The sequence below is a fragment of the Bos grunniens genome, chromosome 21, assembly GCF_055505025.1.
Source record: "Bos grunniens cultivar Pamir isolate PY7600 chromosome 21, Bosgru_T2T1.0, whole genome shotgun sequence".
NCBI classification, from domain to species: domain Eukaryota; kingdom Metazoa; phylum Chordata; class Mammalia; order Artiodactyla; family Bovidae; genus Bos; species Bos grunniens.
Genome location: NC_141185.1, coordinates 37,571,852 through 37,589,918, shown reverse-complemented (window position 1 = coordinate 37,589,918; position 18,067 = coordinate 37,571,852). Strand labels below are relative to the sequence as shown.

General features: G+C 50.3%; 1 protein-coding gene across 1 annotated transcript in view; it reads right to left on the bottom strand.

Annotated features, from left to right (window-relative positions):
* Positions 1-18,067, bottom strand: part of LINGO1 (leucine rich repeat and Ig domain containing 1) — a 218,891-nt gene that overhangs the window by 58,591 nt on the left and 142,233 nt on the right. The window contains exon 5 of the mRNA XM_086363930.1: positions 10,267-10,364. The gene's annotated coding sequence lies outside the window, so the exon portion shown is untranslated. The remainder of the gene's footprint in view (positions 1-10,266; positions 10,365-18,067) is intronic.

Genomic DNA, 18,067 nt, shown 5'->3' with positions numbered 1-18,067 from the left:
CAGGGTATAATTACCCATTAGGTAGTGGAGCAGAAACCTGGGAAGATGTGCGTGCAGCTCTGAATCTGGGCCCCTCGCTCTGCCTTGCCTGCGGGCCTGGTTCCAGCCTGGTGGGGCCCAGCCCCCCTCTCACCCGCCCCTGAGGAATGCCATTTGGGACACAGGGTGTCCTGGCTCAGGGTCACCTCTGTCCTAAGTTCTCAGCCTCTGCCCCTAGCTCAGAAAGGGACAGATCCTTTTGCCCACGCACTCCCCACCCCCAGCTCTCTCTGTAGGGGCTTAAGACTGTCTGGCTCATCTCACTCCCTCATCTTTCCCCTTCTCCTCTCAGTCCATCAAACTGTTTCAGCTCCCTGAACAAACAGAAAAGACAGAAAGGAAAACGAAAACAGAGAACAGAGAAGAATGAGAAAGAGAAGATGGAGGGGAGGTACACACTAGAGGAAGAAGAGAGGGCCCTTCTGCTGCTCCCTGGAGTTCTCATCCATCCCCTACCTCACGAAGGCTCAGCCAACAGAGGAGAGAAAGGCGAGGGGGCTTCAAAACTCCAGACTTTTGCTTCCCACAGGGAGCACTCTTCCTCACTCCTTTTCCCTAAACAAAAAGGTCCACTCAGCTTAAACTAAACTCAGGTGGCATCTCCTCCAGGAAGCCCTCCGGAGTCCTCCCTAGGTGAGGAGGCTTCCCTGGCTCCTACAGCCCCTGCGTCTCTCCATCACTGTCCTGTAGCAAGGGCTGGAAGCCTAGATGCCTACAGGGACCAGAGGGGAAATGACAGTGAGTAAAGGGGTGTAAGTCATGCAGTCAGGAGCTGGGTTAAGACTCGAGAAGGGGAGAGCTCGTGGCCTGCCTAAGGCATCAACACCAGGTCACTTTATGGCCCAGTGATTCCACTCCTGCGAGAAACCCAAGAGAATGGAAAACATGTTCCCACAAAGTCTATGACACAGATGTCCACAGTGCTAGTATTCCTAATTGCCCCCAGGTGGAAATACCTAAATGTCCATGAGCGAATGAATCAACAAAATATGGAATATCTGCAGACTGGAGTATTATTGGGCCATAAAAAGGGTTGAAATACTGACATGGATCAGCTGAAAACATTCAGTTATGGGCAAGAAGCTAGTCACAGAAAGCCATCTCTTGTATGATTCTATTTATATCAAATGTCCAGAATAGGCAAATCCATAGAGACAGACAGAAGCTTAGTGGTTGCCAGGGCTTGCTGGGTGGAGACAGGAGGAATGACTGCTAATGGGTACAGGGTTTCCTTTTGGGGTGAGGAAAATGCTCCGGAATTAGTGATGATGGTTGCATAATCTTGTGACTATACTAAAAAAGACTGAATCGTACACTTTAAAGTGGCCCGTTTTATGGTATGCGAATTATATCTCAATGAGAAAAAACAAATGGTTTAAAATGGAACAAAACATATCCATCAGCCACATCCCTGGCTGGGGCCTCCAGTTTTCAACTTCTAGTTTATACATCTGTCTCCTCTGCAAGAATGGGGAGTCAGCCCTACCTGAGGCCAGCCCCTCAGTGGTCCCCAGAGCTGGCATTCCACAGGCAGGCACTTGAGTCACAACAGTGACCACGGCAGCATGTGAACGCAGGCCACATTTCATGTTTCACACAACCTCCCTCAGAGGGCCCTGGTCCAGTCACTCAGGCAAGGACCCCTGAGGCCCAGGTTCAGGGTTGACTGAAGTAGGGTCACACGACAAGCTGGAGACAGAACTTTGAAGCCAAGCCTCCCAAGCCAGTGCAGGATGATCAGGGCCGCTGGTAACCAGCCTCTGGTGGACAGAGGAAGTTGGACACAAAAGCATGGGCATTTCTGCCACTGTGTCCTGCCCAGGCCTCAGATTCAAGCCTAGCCGCCAGATCTGGGCACTGTGGTGAGCCCCTTGCTCCTCTCTCCTCTGTCAGCACCACCCCCAGGAGCCCACAGTTACTTCCCACAAGTCCCAGGCATGGCCAGCACCGTGACCTAGATGTCCAGCCCTCAGAGGCCTGGACACGTAGGTTGCCAGGGGCAGAAGCTGAGCCTCTTGTAGAATGGCCTTCTGGTGTGGAATGACCAATGATCCCCGGACTGAGAAGTGCTAAACTGGACAGCCCTGGGCAAAATGGGACAGGTGGCCACAGTGCCTGAGAGGTCCATCTCCTTTCTCAGGCCCAGGGCAGGCCGCAGAGTATGGGGGCTCCTTTCTTCAGAAGCCTTTCACCCCTTCCTCTCACGCTCACTTTCTCCTCATCTTGGTCATCCTTCCTTCCAGAACCGTCCATCAGCAGAAAGGAGCCCTCTCTCTCAGCTTCCCCTTCAGGTCCCTCAAGGGCAGCAGGTTCCTGGCACTAGCCCCATGAGCCCCTGTGTTTGTGAAGACACCCTGGGAGCCACTGACTGGGTGAACAAGAGGAGAGGCCGGGGTGAGGCCATTTACTCCTCCTTCAGTCACGGCCTCCCTGTAAATTGTCAGCTCCCAGAGGGCAGGAACCTACCTCTTGTTCAGTTCAGATGTGCCTAGTCTAGATGACTAGGTGCCCATTTGCTGAATGAATGACTGGGTCTATTTTCCATTCCAAGCATTCCTACAGTAGGTTTGAACTGCTAAAGAAGGCTTCAGGTGGCCATGAAGGCCTCCTCCCTCTGACCCCTCATACCTCCCAGCCACCCCTTAACTCACTGACAGTCCCCATGCCTGGCACCTCCAGAGACCCCCAGCCTTCGCTCCCATAGGGCACCGTTCTGGAGTCTCTCTCAGGCCTGTTCTTGGGCACCAAGCTCAGTGAAGTCTGACTTCATCACTATCTGTCCCCTTCCGTGAGGCTCTCTCCCCAGCTGAGCCCTGGAACACCTTAGGGAGGGTGTGCAGGTGAGAAGGAGGGAAGAGCTGGAGTGGGCCCAACTGCAGGTTGCCCAGGACCTGGGTCATCCTCGAGATGGAAGGGTGTCTGGGTGTCTCGGGGTCTGTCGGCAGCGCCTGGGTGCGAGGCCAGGGCTAGCAGAGGAGAGGAGGGGAGGGGAAGGAGGGGAGGGGAGAGAAGGGACAAGACAGGGAGGAACAGGGGGGATGAGGGAGAAGCTACTCTCAGCCCCGGAGTCCCAGGAAGGCCGAGTCAAAGTTCAACACAGTGATGAACGGGCAGGACAGCCGGTCACACTTAGACACAAATATCCCCCAGAGATGCAGATCACCGCCCCGCGGTTCAGAGTGATAAAGGGGGAGAGAAGGTCCTCCTAACCCTGTTCAGACAGTGACCTTGAGCCTGGTCACACACTGTGTGCCCACGCTGTTCACACAAGGAGCCCCAACTGTCCTCCCACACGAAGCCCAGGCCCTGGTCCCATAACTCTCCTCACGCTCTGAGCCTGAAGCCTGTTCACACGCTGAGCCTCGACCCCCCTCGCACACAGGGATCCCCCACCCTCCTCACACAAGGGGCACCAACCCTGGTCATACACTGAGCTTTGGCCCTCCTCTCACACTGAGCCCCGACATTCTTCAAGTGGAGAAACCAGACTCTGGCCACAAATGGAGCCCTGACTCGGGTCACACATTGAACCGTGGCTTTCCTCATGCATGGAGTTCTGATCCTGGTCACACAGGGACCCCCCACCCTCCTCACACAAGGAGCACCAACCCTGGTCACACGCCGAGCACGGCCCCTCACTAAAAGCTGACCCCTGAGCCTCCTCACACATGGAGCCCGGACCTTGTCCCACATGGAGCCCTGACCCTCGGGGCAGACTGACGCTCAAAGATACGGAGGAGGTTCCAGCAGCATCAGCCTTTCACCTCCCCCATTCCTCAGGCCTGGGTGACAGACACCGTGTCTGGGTGTCTGAGACAGAGCTCAGCTCTGAGTGACTGTTGGCAGCTGGTGCCCAAGGTGGCTCATGGTGGCTGATTTCTTGACCTTCTCAAGACCAAGACTGAGCAGGTGACAAGCTCCTCTGTGTCCAGGACACAGCATGTGTCTAGTAGACACCAGGTCCTCTAGGAGCCCCAGCCCCAGGCTTCCATGGCGAAGCTGCCATGCCCATTCCTTCCCCTCCCCAGCCCAGCAGAGCTTGCTCCCTTGCTCCTCCTCATCCCTTCCCCTCTCCACAAGGATCCAGCTCTACCTCCCTCTCTTCCAGGAAAAAGATGTGAATTCCTAGGTAACTGTCCCCTCTGCCTTCCCCCTGCCCCCTCCCCCCTTCCCCTCTCCTTAGTGAAGTTGCTCAGTCGTGTCGGACTCTTTGCGACCCCATGGACTGTAGCCTGCTAGGCTCCTCAGTCCACGGAATTTTCCAGGCAAGAGTACTGGAGTGGGTTGCCATTTCCTTCTCCAGGGGATCTTCCCAACCCAGGGATCGAACCCAGGTCTCTCGCACTGCAGGCAGACGCTTTACCATCTGAGCCACCTCTTCCAGGAAAAAGCTGTGAATTTCTAGGTACCTGTCCCCTCCGCCTTCCCCCTTCCCCTCTCCTGGCCTTCCCCAGCCCACATACACATGCAACAGGCCCCCATTCAGTGTCCTCAGCTGACTGTCAGTTAATCCCTGCAGAGGTGTTAGCTGATAATTAAGACGTTAGCTGAGAACTTAACATGTGATTCCGTGCCAGGAGTATTTTGGTTTTAACAGGTTGCTCTTTGAAATGGGAAAACCTTCAAGACCCAGCCAAATGGCAGACGGGGGATGCTGGGGGGGTTGGGGGGGAGGATATTTTGTGCCTGGAGCCCTTCCAGCCTTCCTGAAACCCACTCTGTCTCACCTCCCCTGTCATGGGATGGACAGAACTCAGGCATCGGAACTGCCTCCCAGGCTTTCTCCACCTCCTTAGAGTTGATGCCACTGGACACATGATGAAACCTCAGTGAACCTCAGTTGTCTCATCTATAGATGGGTTTATAGAATACCAGCCTTGCAGGACTGTAACAGCACACAGGAGGCCCTCCACCCTTCAGAGCTCCCACCATCTCCAACTTCCCTTTGCTTCTTCCTTCCACACCTCTCACCTCCTCACACTCTACCCCTAATCAATGGCCAAGTCTATTCTCTGAACCCCCTACCATCTTTCCCCAGGCCATGATCAATGGAATCAAACAGCAAGGCCTGGACAGACATGAGATTGTGGGGACACTTTTCAGATGATGGGAAAGGAGCTTCAGAGCAAAGAGAAAGGACAGCTCACTCAGTAAACAGTGTCCAAACAACTGGCTAGTCATTTGGAGGGAAACTGCTTAGATAGCTATCCTCAAACCACACCCATAGAAACATTCTGAATGAACCAGAAATTTAAATATTTTTAAATATTATGCGTGCTGCATGCTCAGTCGCTTCAGTAGTAACTGACTTTTTGCAACCCTGTTGACTGTAGCCCGCCATGAGAGCTCTGTCCATGAGATACTCCAGGCAAGAATACTTGAGTGGGTTGCCATCTCCTCCTCCAGGGGATCTTCCCGACCCAGGGATCAAACATGCATCTCTTACATCTCCTGCATTGGCAGGTGGGTTCTTTACCACTAGCGCCACCTGAGAAGCCCCTTATATATCATAAAGAAGTAGAAAACAACATAAGACAACTTTTCAAAACTTTTCGGTGGGTAATGCCAGAAACTCTAAAGGAAATTAGTGATGGACTTGACCACAGGACCATTTCAAACTTTTAAGGGGTTTTAAAAAAAGCTCTATAAATTGAAATGACCAAAAGACAGCCACAAAACTGTGAAAAAAATTTGCAACATATGGCAGGTAAAGGGTTAAATCTCTCATCCTCTTATAAATCAATTTGCTCTTGCAGGTCAATAAGATGCATTTCACACACTCTCCCACCAAACAAGGTTGCCTGTGACCTCCCCACGGCTAATGCATGATCAATGCTCAGTCTGCATTGTACTCGACCTCATGCTTGAAACATGCCTCGCCCTTGGCTTCCAGGATAGCATACCTGGCTTTCTTCCACCTCACTCATTGCACCTTCCCAGTCATCTTTTCGGTGCCTCCTCAGCTCCCTCACTTCAGACCAAATGAGGCTCCAGGACCGGGCCTCTGGTCCTTCTCTTTTGTACCTCTGTGCTGCATTTAGTCGCTCGGTTGGGTCCCACTCTTTGCGACCCCAGGGACTGCAGCCTGCCAGGCTTCTCTGCCATGGGGATTCTCCAGGCAGGAATACTGGAGTGGGTTTCCATGCCCCCCTCCAAGGGATCTTCCCAACTCAGGGATCGAATCTGGTCTCCCACATTGCAGGTGGATTCTTTACCATCTGAGCCACCAGGGAAGCCCAAGAATACTGGAGTGGGCAGTCTATCGCTTCTCCAGAGGATCTTCCCAACCCGGGAATCAAACCAGGGTCTCCTGCACTGCAGGCAGATTCTTTACCAGCTGAGCTACGAGGGAAGCCCTTTGCACCTATACTTACTCCCTTCATGCTCTTATCCAATTTCATAGCTTTATGCTGATGACCATGTATTTGTATCTCCAGTTCAGACCTGGGCCCTGAACTTCACCCTCATGTCCATTTCTACTTAGATGTCTACTAGCATCTCACACTCTACCTCTCCACAGCCGGGGCCCACCTGGGCGGTGTACCAAGCCCCACACTCAGCAAGGTCCCAGGCTTAGTTTAATGCTCTACTCTCAGAAATTTGAAATTCTTAATATTATTTTTTAAACAAAAAGCCATACATTTCATTTAGCTCTGGCTCCCATACATCATGTAGCCGGTCCCGTCCATAGCCGAGCTCCTCTCCTCCCCTACATCAAACCCACTCTTAATCAACTCACTCTGCTCTGTGGATGGCAGCAGTCCCATCCTTCTCCCTACTTGGGCCAAAACCTTTGGAATCACTGTTATGGATTCAATGTTTGTGTCTCCCAAAATTCGTACTTTGGAACCCCAACTCCGAATGTGATGGCGTTTGGAGGTGGGATGTGATGTGGGTTAGATGAGGTCATGAAGGTGGGGCCCTCATGATGGGATTGGTAACCTTATAAGAAGAGGAAGAGACACCAGGGCTCAGTCTCTCCGTGTGCACACAAAAAAATCACATGAGCATACAGTGAGATGGTAGTCATCTACAAGCCAAGTAGAGGGTCCTCGCCAAGAACTGTGTCTGCCAGCACCTTGATCTTGGACTTCCCAGTCTAAAGAAGTGTGAGAAATAAATGTGTGTTGTTTAAGCCACCCAGCCTATGGTATTTGATTATGGCAGCTTAAAATGACTAAGACAGTAATCTTTGGCTCTCTCTCTCTCTCACATACACACACACACCACCTCATCCAATCTGCCAGCAAATCCTATTGGCTCTACCATTAACATGTACTCAGAACCTTTTCACTTCTTCCCACTTCCATCAAGACCCCCTAGTCCAAACCCCACCATCTCTTCCTTGGATCATCACAACCGTCTACCGCCTGATATGCCTGCGTCCATTCTGGCCCCCTTCAGTAGCCGGAGCGATCTGGCTAAAATGAAATTCAGATTGTGTCATACCATTATTCAGAACCTTCCATGTCTCCCTGATTTCCCCACTTCATTCCGAGGAAAAGCCCAGGCCTTAGGGTGCCCACCAGGCCCTGTGAGGTCTGGCTCTTGATCCCTCTCTGGTCGCACACTCCACTCTCTCCCTCCCTCACCATGTTCCAGCCACATTGGCCTTCTCCCCAGGCCCTGAACAGGCCAGGCCTACCCCTAACTCAGGGACCCAGACATCTGTATGACTCATTCTCTCGCCTCCTACAGGTCTTTTCTTTACTGCCGTCTCCCAGCGAGGCCTTCCTGACTGCCATAACCAAGTGTCCCAACACTTCTCATCCCCACCCTGCTCGCTTTTCTTCTCATTAGCACTTAGCACTCATACACACACTAGATTTCACTTGATTATCTGTTTTTCCTTGGCTGTCTCTCCTTCACAAGAGCTTAAGTTCCATGGAGCAGGGATTCTGTTTTGTTAATTTCGTTCACTGTTAGGTCCCTAAACAAAACAGTATCCAACACGTGGTAGATGCTCAATTAATGCTTACTGAATAAAGGGACAGATGAATAGATGAATAAGCTGAGGATCTGACATGAATAAGCACTTGATAAACAGGCAAACAAACTGAAATGACCAAAGAACACACACGAATATGCCCAATCTCATTGGTGATCAAAGAAATGTAAAATCAATCAGCTTTACCTACCAGGTTGGCCCGGATTTAAGTGTCAGGCTGGCAACGGTGTCTTGTATGTGACAAGTCAGCACAAGTTTCTGGAAGTTGATCTGGCCTGTGGGTCAAACCTGGAAATGTGCGTGCCCTCTGACCCAGGCAGTCCACTTCCAGAAACACCCTCAAAGGACCCGTAGCACAAGTGCACACAGCTGTAGGAACTGGGAGTTTCCCTGAGTGAAGTTTATAAATAACCAAACACCAGAAACAATCTAAATGGCCCCGGACAGGATTAATAATTGATAACATAACTTAAAGACTATCTATACAATGGGCGTAAAAGGAAGGGAAGAACACTAGAATGATCTATACAATAATATTAAGTGAGAAATCAAGCGACAGGGCAGTATAACTAGTGTGATAGTTTTTCCTTTTAAAATATGTTTCTAAGCACATAGAAACAAATCTGGAAGGATATGATATATGGAACTAGTTAGCAGGGGCTAGCCTTGGCAAGGAAGAGATTTTGGGAAGAGCGTGAACTGCATGCTTTAGATACTTCTACAGGGACTTCCCTGGTGGTCCAGTGGCTAAGACTTTGCCTTCCAATTCAGGGGCTGTGGGTTTGATCCCTGGTCAGGGAGCTAAGATCCCCATGCCTCACAGCCATAAAGTAGAAAGAATACTGTAACAAATCCAATAAAGACTTTAAAAATGGTCCACATTAAAAAAATCTTAAAAAATAATCTATCTACATTCTTAGATCAATAGGTAGATATAGGGAACATATGACCTTAATAGTTGGAAAAATTATTCCACCTGAGGAGAAAACACATCCCTTGTCTCCCCAGTGCTGAAGGATGCAGAAATAGGACATTCTAAGCCCTCATTATCTGGCCCTGCCTCATCCCTGTTATCCCACCCACCTCCATCCCCACACCCCAGCACTCTGGGTTCCAAGCTCACGAAACAATTTTCTATTCCTGGTTCCTCTCACAGCTCCACACCTGTCTCACAGCTCCGTTCACAGGCACAAAGGCCCAGCCGACCCCGCGCAGTGACCCCCTCAGCCTGAATTCCGCTGTCAGAGAGCCAGAAGGGGGAAAACAAGGACCCCAAGAGCACCCTTCACAGCCAGCCCTGCAGCCTCTAGCGGGAACCCCAGGTCTCTGCCCCAGGGATGGCTTGCAGGATCTATTCACTGTGGCCTGAGCAGGCTTGACCGCCCCTGGCTCCAGGGCCCCCTCTGTAGGCCATGGACACAGCTGCTCTGAGGGTGCCAACATGGGCCCAGCAAAGCGGGGACTGAACAGAGGAAGAGGGGGCTGGGGTTTCAGCTCCCATTAACATCGCCACATTGAATCAATAAAATCATAGGTCCCATGCAATATTTGGGACATACTCATGATGAAAAATGATCTGTTGTCTTTCTGAAGTTCACATTGAGCTGGACATCTTGTATTTTTTCTGGCAAGCCTAGCTCCCACCGCATCCCAGCTCTTGACCCCAAGCAGAAAGCCTCTACTGGGGCACCCAGGAGCAACCGAGAAATGTCCTCTCTCGGGCCCAAAGCAGAGGGATTAAAAGGGATTAAAAGTGAGCAGGGCTCTTCTCGGTGCCAGAAACAGCGCCTCTGCCCTGGGGGTGTCCTGTAGACAGCAGGGACCTTCCAGAGTAAGAGCCCCCACTCACAGAAGCACACACACCAGGCGAGTGAAGACGGCAGCTCCGGCAGGGAAAAGCCAGTGACAGCAATGGATGAGAAACCTCATAGGCAAAAGCTCCCACCGCTGAAAGAGCTTGGCAGGTGTGTACCACGAAGGATCCTTAACCAGCTGCAGACAGCGATATGTGGGAGCCACACGGGGGCCTCTCCGTGTCTCGGGGACGAGGCCTGGTTTGCAGGGGTTGCTGCTGAGGCGGCCTGCCTCTTGGAGGTCTGGATCTCCTCCCCAGGAGGCCCTGCGGGGGCCTGGGGGCTTCAAACCCCACGCCATGTGCCCACCCCCCCAATCGTCCAAACAGGGGCTCATCCACCCAGTGCCCGAGGACCCTACTCTTAGAGTCCTCCCACCCACTGCAGAGACACAACGAGGGAGAGCCCACCTCCATCTCCCCCTACCTGGGTCAGACGGCTCCGGGAGGCAAACAGCCGGGCCTCTGGGGGCCGGGGGCGTGGCAGGGGGAGCGGCGGCCCGTCCGTCTCGGTCCCAGCATGCACTGCGGGGAAGAGCAGGGAGGTGAGCGCGGACAAACACTGGGCCTCTGCAACCTGGGGGTGCCCAGCTCAGCATGCGCCCCCCGCCCCCGAGCAGATCCTGACCCTCTGCCCCCGGGGGCTCAGTGCTGCCTCCCACTTCAGCGAGGGGCCTTCTGCCACCTGTCTCCCTGCTATCTCCTGGCTGCCTCGAATAGCCCCCCAGGTCTGGCATTTGAGGCCTTGTCCAAACCCCTCACTTTTCATCATCTCACACTGTCTTCAGTTGGTCAGGCCCACCTCGGCAAGTTTTGTTCAAAACACACACACACACACACACACACACACATACACACACATAGACAGTTCTACCTCATTCTCTCTGAGATTCCCTCTGCCACCCAGCAACCCTTTCCCCTGCCTCCTGGAAGCTTCAACTACATGTCCTCACCCCCAGCACCTCACCCCAGCATGGCTGGCCTCTGCCCCACCATTGCACACAATACTCTCTGCCAGGATCCCCACTCGCCAGGCCAGTCCTCCTGCCCCAGCTGCTGGGCCTCTGGCCAACTGGCCTCTCCCTCCTGTATGAGGCTCCTGACCCACACTCCCCTCATTTTCACCACTCCTCCTCACACATGGCCCCCAGCTGCCATGTTCCCTCCTTTCTCCTCCCTGGACCACTTACCCACACCTGTGTTTCAGTAACCCTCTGTCCATGCCCCCCAGGGGATTCCATCATGCCTGGAGGAGAGTCGAGGCCCCTGACCTGTCTCCCGCCCTCTCCTCCCTCCCTCAGCTCCAGCTGCAAGGCCCGCCCTGCAGCACACCCCACTCCAGCTCCACACAGGCCTGGCTCCTCCTCAGCCAGGTTCAGCTCAAGGCACCTCCTCAGACAGCCTTCCTTGACCACCCTGCACAGGAACCGCTCCTTCCCCGAGTCACACTACTCTGAGTGACTAACGTGTCATTCGGTGTTCCCTATCTCAACAATCCCACGGCGAGCTTTATTTCCAGTCAGGTTAATTGAGGTATAATTTACTTGCAGTAAAATTTACCCTTTTTTAGATAAAGAATTCTAGTGAGGATGTGGAGAAAGGGGAATCCTTATGCACTGTTGGTGGGAATGGAAATTGGTGCCGCCTATGGAAAACATTACGGAGGGTCCTCAAAAAATTAAAAATAGAACTACCATGTGATTCAGCAATTCCACTTCTGGGTATATGGCCAAAGGAAATGAAAACACTATCTCAAAAAGATAGATGCACTTCTGTGTTCACTGCAGCATTATTTACAGCAGCCAGCATGTGGAGACAACATAAGTGTCCATCAGTGAATGAATGAATGAAGAAGGTATGAGATATATACATATACATCTATATGATAAAATTATTCAGTCAGAAAAAATAAGGAAATCCATTTGTGACAACACGGATGGACCTTGAAGGCATTATGCTGAGTGAAATAACTCAAAGACAAATACTGTATTGCAGAATCTAAAAAAATAGAAATAAAAAACTAAACTCTTAGGAAAAGAGATCAGACTTATGGTTACCAGAGCCAGAGGGTGGGTGGAGAAGGAATTGCAGGAAGGGGGTCAAAAGGGCTTCCCAGGTGGCACTAGTGGTAAAGAGCCTGCATGCCAATGGAGGAGACTTAAGAGACTCTGGCTCGATCCCTGGGTTGGGAAGATCCCCTGGAGGAAATGGCAACCCACTCCAGTTTGCCTGGAGAACCCCATGGACAGGGGAGCCTGGTGGGCTACAGTCCATGGGGTTGCACAAAGTCGGACACGCCTAAAGCAACTTAGCACGGCACAGCAGGGTCAAGAGGTACAAACGTCCAGTTACAAGATAAGTACGTGCCAGGGATAAGCACAGCATGATGACTATAGTTAGCACTCTGTTACACACGAAAGTTACTAAGAAAGTAGATCCTCAGAGTTCTTATTACAAGAAGAAAACCTTTTTTCTTCTTTCTTTTCTTTCTATATATCTATATGAGATGATGGATATTGGGCGGTAATCATTTCACAATATATGTAAATTAAACCATAGTACCGTACACCTTAAATGTCTACAGTGATGTATATTGATTATTTCTAAATAAAACTGGAACAAACTTTACACTTTTTAGTGCACAGTTCTGAGCTTCGATAGCTGTATATAGCTCGTTACCACTACTGCAATTAAGATAAAAAACAATTCTATTAACCATCCATATCTGAAAGTCTCCATGAGTTGTCCCCTTTGTAGTCAACTCCCCCTATCCCTGCCTCTCATAACCACTGATCTGCTTTCTGTCTCTATAGTTTTGCCTTTTCCAAAATCTCATGCAAATGGAATCACCCATATGTAACCTTCTGAGTCTGGCTTTGTTCATTTATCAAATAATGCATTTGAGATTTATCTGTGTCGTTTCTTGTGCCAGAATTTCATTCTTTTTTTATTGCTGAGTAGTATTCAATTGTTTATCCATTCACCAGCTGAAGGACATTTGGATTTTTTCCAATTTGGGGTGATTATGAATAAAACCACTATAAATATTCACATACAAGTGTTTCATGAACATAAGTTGTTATTTCTCTTGGGAAAATACCCAGCAGTAGGATTCCCTGGTCATACAGTAAGCATATTTTTAACTTTATAAAAAATAGCCAGACTTTTTTCCAAAGTGACTGTGCCATTTTTCATTCCCACTGGCGACATACGAGAGTTTCAGTCACTCTGTACCCTCACCAGCAGTTACCATTGTCAACTTTGTAAAAGTCAATGTTAGAGATAAGCAGTGGTATCTCATTTTTTTTGGGGGGGTGGCTATCAAATCCAAGTTTTTGGGGGGCATTTGTAGAATTGCTTTAATTCTCATTGTCATTTTGATTTGCATTTCCCTACTGACTCATGAAGATGAGTGATTTTTTTTAAATGTACCTGACTTTTGTTTTAGTACCATCACTATCTAAAAGTACATCTTGATTTAATTCTTTCTGTTTATTTTCCATTTCTCCCATCATATGTGAGAGCAGGGACCGTGAGATCTACTCCTGCAGTATCTGGAACAGTACCTGGTACTGGATAATGGTGATGATGCTGATGCATTTACAAAGTCCTGATCATACGCCCAGCACCATTCTGAGTGCTTGACAAATACTAACTCATTTAATCCTGACAACCGCCCTAAGAGAGTCAGATGCTATCCCCACTTTAAAGAGGAGAAAACAGAGGTAGACAGAAGTAATTAACTCAGAGCTAACAAGGCGATGAGCAGAGCTTCAGTCTCTGGTGTGCTGGAGTCAAGAGTCTGGAGTCATGATCAATACAAGAACATGGTCCATAGCGGTCACATTTGCTGAAGGAATGAAAATGTGGAAGAAAGACAACTCAGTCCAGCGTGGCATAGACTGAATATCTGTGTCCCTTTCAAAATTCATAGTTGAACCCTAATCCCCAATGTGGTGGTATCTGGAGGTGCAGCTTTGGGGAGGTGATTAGGTCATGAGAGTGGAGCTCTCGTAAACAGGATTAGTGCCCTTATAGAAGAGACCCCCGAGAGCTCTCTTGCCCCTTGTGCCATATGGACACATGGTGAGAAGAGGGCATCTGTGAACCAGGAGGCCAGCCCTCACCAGACACTGAGTCTGCCAGCACCTTGATCTTGGACTTCCAGCCTGCAGACTGTAAGACGTCAACTACAGTTGTTTATAAGCACCCAGTTTCTCTGGTATTTTGTTACATAGCCCAAACAAAGACACAGAGGCTTCTAGATGCTACCTTTTGGATATTTCCCCTCCAAAGGTGAATTCATTCTCACTCTCGATTCTACTTCACCTCCTAAAAAATTCATTTTATGTTGATATTGCAAGCAACCAATAGGGACAAGTGGGGTGAGGTTGAGTCAAACCTGGAGCCTGGCCATGAAGGGCCCAGGCCTGCCAAAGGGCTTATTCCTTTACAGGGACTCTTCCTCAAAGCTTTTCCCACCACTCCCTCCCACACACTCAAGGCCTCCCCAGGCGGAGAGAATGAACAGGAAGTCATGGCCTCGGGAATTCAGAAACGTCGCTCTGAGAACATCCCATAACATAAAAACCCTATGTCCAGACTTCACTTCTCACTGCTCACTGAATGTCTGGCACATTTCCTCCATGCCCTCTCCCCAACAAAATGTCCCCACATTTCCTCGGCCCGTTTGCAGGGAGTTGAGACCATATGAGAAGTTCTAGCCAGTGGGCTTTGAACAAAAATGGTGTGTCACCTCTGCGCCAATGCATTTAGGAGCCCGTGTGCACCTCTACCATTTCCCCTCCTTTGCCACTGTGGCCAAAGAAGGCCGTGAGTTCCAGGGGGCAGCTACCACATGGTTGAGCTTCAGCCTGGGTCCCCATGTGACTAAATGGACCAGCTTCTGCCACCCTCTCCACTTCCCACATCGGTCATGTAATGTGAATTCATATGGTAAAAGAAGGGAGCCTTGTCACATTGAATCAGGAGTCCCCAACCTCCAGGATCTAATGCCTGGTGATCTGAGTTGGAGCTGATGGAATAACAACAGATAGAAAGTGCACAGTAAGTGTAATGAGCTTGGATTATTCCCAAACCTTCCCCCACCCTCACCCTGGTGGGAAAATTGTTTTCCATGAAACTGGTCCCTGGTGCCAGAAAGGTTGGGACTATGGCATTAAATCACTGAGAGTTCAGAGAGAGCTTTTTAGTGCAGCACTTCACCACCCTCCCTACATCCCCACCAGCCACATGGGGGCATATGGTTTAAGAACAGGTTTGGATAGCTTTCTGGGTGACAGAACAATAGGATCCCCAAAATAACTAGGATTCCCGTGAGAGATATGACTTCAGTTCCCAAGTTGAAGGGTTCCCTGTGTTTACAAGGGAAAGGGGGGCAGTTCCTGGCCCTTCCACAGGATCCACTAGCAGGACAGTCCCCACCTGGAGAAGGGAGGTGGGAGCCGAGTCAGCTGGGAGCATCTTTGCGACAGTGAGGGCCTTGGCCCACGTTCGAGGACTTGAACTTGACTTTAGAATAAAGGCTGGTACATCTTGAGTTTTATCGCTGACTCAGGCCTGGGACCAGCTCCCAGAAAGTCCCTTGAACTTCAAGCTGATTTGTCCTGGATGGACAATTTGGGGTGGGGGAAAGCGCAGGAAAACTCAACCAGGGCCCTGAAGCCACAAGCAACAGTGTGCCACAGGTTTAACTGTAGATTTATGTTTTGAACTTATTGGAACTCTACTTTGGCAATTATCACCTTAAATAGTGTGTACTCCTATGGGACAACACAGGGAACGGGGGAGGAGGCAGCCCTTCAGGATGACAGCAGGAGGCCGGTAGAGGACCTGAGGGGAAATCCCTTAGTTTATATAGGGTCCCTGTGACTTCTCGCCTTTTCCAAGAAGTGAGATTTGGCTGCCGTAAGATACACTGCCTCTGCTACTCACACTCACCCCAAATTGGTGCAATGCAGCTTCTTTGAGGCCAGTAAAAAGACTCTTCTTGAGAATGAGTGCTGGGTGCTGGTGTCAGTACTTGAATGTGTGCATCCAAAGGCCCGTAGTTTTGAACTGACGCCAGGGTAGATGAAAACTGCAGCACTGCGTGGCACCCTACGGAGATGCTGGGGTGGGCTGGGGGTGAGGACTTGGGTCAGAGGTAGGGGTGGGGTTGTTTAAAGTGAAGGAGCCCCTGGAGCAAAGGCAGGCTCTGTGGAACTTGGGGACCTGGGGACTGGGGGCTTCCAAAGGAGCGGTCATGAAGAATCCTCTCTTGGAGGCTTTCGGGTTGGGGGCCTGCAGTTTTTGGTGTAGCTGGTCTCTGGGAAAAACTTAAGCGAGTTTTGCCATCCTTTTGGTTAAGAATAAAAGGGTGTGACTGATACAGTATAACTGAAAACTAAACCCTACAAAGAAACAGGCAAGAACTGCTCCATTCTTTACCACAAGCGTTTATTTACTTGGGGGCTTATTTTGATGATGAGAAATTCATAATGATAAGTTCGGTGATTTCGGTGAGCCTTTTGGCTTAGGAGAAAATTTAAATTGGGTGCAGACCTGAGGTTTTAACCCAGTTTGCATACCTTGCCCCCACCCTGATGGCCACAGGATTTGCTTAGACATGCTAGCGCTAAGGAACCATGCCCAGAATGTGCTGCGCTTTCTCCTTTTGTTTCCTGGAGGCAAGTTTCCTGACCAATGATGCTGAGAATTACTCATCCTGGGGTCAGGGCTCCAGTGATGGCTTGTGGTGAGAGTAGAGATTTGGCTGAGGCGGGGTTAGCTTAGCCCCCTGGCTCGAAAGTACACTCGGACATCCCCACTCAGGGACGAAGGGGTTTCAGGCTTGGACATTATGGTCTGGTACCCAGGGACCCAGGCAATGTTGGGATGGATGCACTGGCTCATGGAAAATGCCTGACTAGAACTGCTTGGGGGAGGATTCCCTGGGCACAACATGAATCGTTTTCCCCTGAATGGTTTTTGCTGACTGACTGGGCTTTAATTCACTGTCTGCTAAGGGTTTGGGGGCTGAAAACAGAGGATGAAGTTTCAAAGGCAAATAAGAGACGTTCCTGTGGGGGATGAAGGGAGAGCTGGCACACAGGAGAGAGATGGCAGGCAGAGGGAGGTTGGGGGGTGGGAGAGGGTAAAGGGCACGGACATCCCCATCTCGTCACCGTCACCACAGTCAGCCTCCCCGAGAGCTCAGCCCTCGCTGTGCTAGGTACTTCCCACTCGCTGACACATTCAGTGCCCACCAGCACCCCAGGAGATGCAGACTGTCACTGTCTGCGTTTCTTTTATTAATTTTAAAAAATATTTATTTATTTGGCTGCACCAGGTCTTAGTTGCAGCATGTGGGGTCTCCAATCTTTGTTGTGACATGTGGTATCTTTAGTTGAAGCATGTGGGATCTAGTTCCCTGGCCAGGGATTGAACCTGGGCCCCCCTGCATTGGGAGTATGGAGTCTTAGCCACTGGATCACCAGAAAGTCCCACTGCCTGCATCTTCAGCATGGGGAAACCAAGGCACAGAGAGGGGTAGTAACTTGCCTTATTTGGAATGGGGCTACGTTTCAAACCCAGGCAGTCAGGCTGTAGCACTCATCCTAAGAGTCCCTGATGAAGCTGGGTTGGTCAGGTTAGACTTGAATGAAAGGCTCCTCAGTGCCACTGACAGGAATTCTGTCTGTGTGTGGTCGGATCCAAGTTGTCAAAAAAATCCACTTTCTGCCCCTAGCTCTGTGACTTTGAGTGAATTACTTACACTGAGACTGGCTCCTTACCTATAAAGTGTATTTCATATGACAATAGAGATTACAGAGCACGTGTGAGTGTGTGTGTGTGTGTGTGTGTGTATGTGTTTTGCCTTGTACAGTACTTGGTAGAGAACAAAAACTCCACAAAAAGCAGACACCACCCCCCTACTGCCTGCCATGGAGCCAGAGCACAGATATGCCCGTCTTCAGAGCTTCCAACCATGTACATGGGCATGCATGTACTCATGTGTACACATGTATACATGTGTGTATACTCGTGTGCACATGTGTCCCTGTCGTGTGTATACTCGTGTGCACATGTGTCCCTGTCATGTGTGTACTCATTGCATATGTGCCCCTGTCATGTGTGTACTCATGTGTACATGTGCCCGTCATGTGTATACTCGTGTGCACATGTGCCCCTGTCATGTGTGTACTCATGTGCACATGTGTCCCTGT